The sequence below is a fragment of the Orycteropus afer genome, unplaced genomic scaffold (genome assembly GCF_000298275.1).
Source record: "Orycteropus afer afer isolate SDZICR_OR568_19922 unplaced genomic scaffold, OryAfe1.0 scaffold01522, whole genome shotgun sequence".
Lineage (NCBI taxonomy): Eukaryota > Metazoa > Chordata > Mammalia > Tubulidentata > Orycteropodidae > Orycteropus > Orycteropus afer.
The window spans coordinates 54340-57589 of record NW_006923109.1 but is presented as its reverse complement, the minus strand read 5'-3'; positions in this window follow the sequence as shown (position 1 = coordinate 57589).

Sequence of the window (3250 nt, the reverse complement as noted above, 5' to 3'; positions counted from 1 at the left end):
CCACTTCCTCATGCAACTTACTTGTGCCTTCAATTCCTGCTCGAGCCTGATCTCTGATATACCACTTCCATTTGATGATGGTGTGCTGCTGTGTACGTCCAACTTTTTGACTCTGTGGGTCAGACAACACCCAGTTCATGATGGGCAGCTCAGGCCTCATGGTGACTTGGTGGCCCATGGTTAGGTGTTGAGTGTCTACCAAAGCCCAGTAACAAGCCAAAAGCTGTTTCTCTAAAGGAGAGTAGTTACCTGCAGAGGATGGCAGGGCTTTGCTCCAAAACCCCAAGGTTCTGTATTGCGATTCACCAATAGGAACCTGCCAAAGGCTCCAAACAGCATCTCTATCTACTACAGACACTTCAAGCACCATTGGATCAGCTGGATCATTTGGCCCAAGTGGCAGAGCAGCCTGCACGGCAGCCTGAACCTGTTGCAGGGCCTTGTGTTGCTCTGGGCTCCACCCAAAGCTAGCAGCTTTCCAAATCATTTGATAAATGGGCCATAGTAACACACTTAAATGAGGGATATGTTGCCTCCCATATCCAAAGGGACTGACCAGACATTGTGCTTTTTAGTTGTGGGAGAAGCAGATACAATAACTTATCCTTCCCTTTAGTAGGAATATCTCAACATGTCCCATACCACTGGACCCCTAGAAATTTCACTGAGGTGGAAGATGCCTGAATTTTCATTGGATTAATTTCCCAACCTCTAGCACATATATGTCTCACTGATAAGCCTAGAGTCATCGATACTTCTTCTTTACTAGGTCCAATCAGCATAATATCATCAATACAATGGATTAGTATGATGTCTTGTGGAAGGCAAAGGCGATCAAGATCCCTATGGACTAAATTATGACGTAGTGCTGGGGAGTTGATATACCCCTGAGGAAGGACTGAGAAAGTATACTGTTTGCCTTGCCAGCTGAAGGCAAACTGCTTCTGATGGTCTTTTGAAATTGGTATTGGGAAAAAAGCATTGGCCAGATCAATAGCTGCATACCAAGTACCAGGAGATGTACTAATTTGCTCAAGCAATGAAACCACATCAGGAACAGCAGCTGCAATTGGAGTCACCACCTGATTAAGTTTACGATAATCGACTGTCATTCTCCAAGATTCATCTGTTTTTTGCACAAGCCAAATAGGTGAATTAAATGGGGATGTGGTGGAAGTCACCAACCCTGTATCCCTCAAGTCCTTGATGGTGGCAGTAATCTCTGCAACCCCTCCAGGGATGTGGTACTGCTTTTGGTTTACTATTTTTGTAGATAGGGGCAGTTCTAATGGCTTCCACTTGGCTTTTCCTACCATAATAGCCTTTACTCCACATGTCAGAAAGCCAGTGTGGGAATTCTGCCAATTGCTTAGCATATCTGTTCCAATAATGCATTCTGGCACTGGAGAATGGGTTTAGGGACCCACTGGACCCAATGTGAGACACACCTCGGCTAAGACTCTATCAATAACTTGACTTCCATATGCCCTCACTCTGACTGGTGGGCCAAAATGATGCTTTGGGGCTTCTGGAATTAGTGTCAATTCAGAGCCAGTGTCCAGTAATCCCCAAAAAGTCTGATTATTTCCTTTTCCCCAATGAACAGTCACTCTCATAAAAGGCCTCAGATCCCTTTGGGGAAGGCTAGGAGAAAGACTGACATTATAGGTTTTTGGCAATGTAGTGGGGTCCTTCCTCAAGGGGACCTGGCCTCCCCTTCACTCAAGGGGTTGTGGATCTGTAAACTGACTCAAGTCTAGGAATTGATTGAGAGGTCTTGACTCTCTATTCTGGTGATTCCATCTAAGTTGCTGTTCATGTGACCTAGAATTCTTCTGTCTATACAGATCAAGTAAATATTTAGTAGGCTTGCCATGTATTTCACTACTAGGAACACCATGAGCAAGTAGCCAATAATTCCACACGAGTCAGACTATTCTGATTAGTGTTCTGACTCTGTTGTCCATTATGGTAACCACGCCTACCTTGCCTTTTTGATTAACTGCTGCCACTTGGCCCCTACTACCTCAGGGTCTAATCAGCCCCACTGTAGTTAAGTGTCTTAGTTCAATTAGGGCAGTTCCCACTGTCAAATCAGGTTTACATAAAATAGCAATCACAGCAGTCTTCAAGGATGCTGGAGCTCACTTCACAAATTTATTCCTAACGGTACTGGTGACAGGCATGTCCTCTGGACTCTCCATTTCTGGCTCTAGGGGTCTAATCTGATAAATCCATTCCAACAGGCCAATTTCCCTAAGCCTCTGGGTACCTTCTTCTTCATTAAACTAAGGCAGGCCTGGTACTTCAACTGGACTTAAGGTAGGCCACTGCATAATTCATGCCTCAGTAAGCCAACCAAATAAACTATTAGATCCTTTCTTAACCTTTTGAGCTGAGATGAATGAAGAATCCATACTTACTGGACCTAAGTCAATAAACTCAGACTGATCCAATCTTACATTCCTTGCACCATTATCCCACACCCTCAGTAGCCATTCCCATACATATTCTCCAGGTTTCTGTCTGTACATGTTGGCAAAATCAAGTAGGTGTTTTTGGGTATAGCGTATCACCTCCTCAGTCACACTTCCTATTTCACCTCTTGGGGCTTGCTTAGACTTGACCTTTGTTATCAGCCTAGCCCCCAGAATAGGTGCTTGAGGCAGTTCCTGAGAGCATTCAGGAATGTCTTCCATGGCCTCTCCCTCACACAATAACCCTGCAGGACTGATTTGGCTAGTACCCTCAAACTGAAGGGGAGGGGATAATGGTTTTACAGTAATCTGATCAGATGGGAAGGATGCAACAGAATTTACAGGCTCCATATCCTGATCTTCCTGATCATCTGTGCATATGTCCCCATTCCAGGTTGTAGGATCCCATTTTTTTTTTTTTTCCAATCAATGCCCTCACTTTAATGGCAGACACCGTTCTGGGTTGGCAATTGAGCTGGCGTTGTAATTCAACCACTCTTACAATAAGACTCTGGATTTGGGTTTCAGCTATGTCAGCTCTGTTAGTAGAAGCTATAAGGCTTTCCTTCAGAGCAAAGCTGGAAGCACTGAGGTCGTTTATGTGGTGCTTAAGCTGAGACTCAGCAGCTTTGAGCCCATCTCACTCTTTCACCAATTTATCCAGTGTAAGTAGGACCAACCAACCAGCTTCCTTATACTCCTCATTCTGACAAAATTACAGAAAAGTATCAAACATCCAATCACCCAGATCATCACTTCTCAAAAGTACTTGA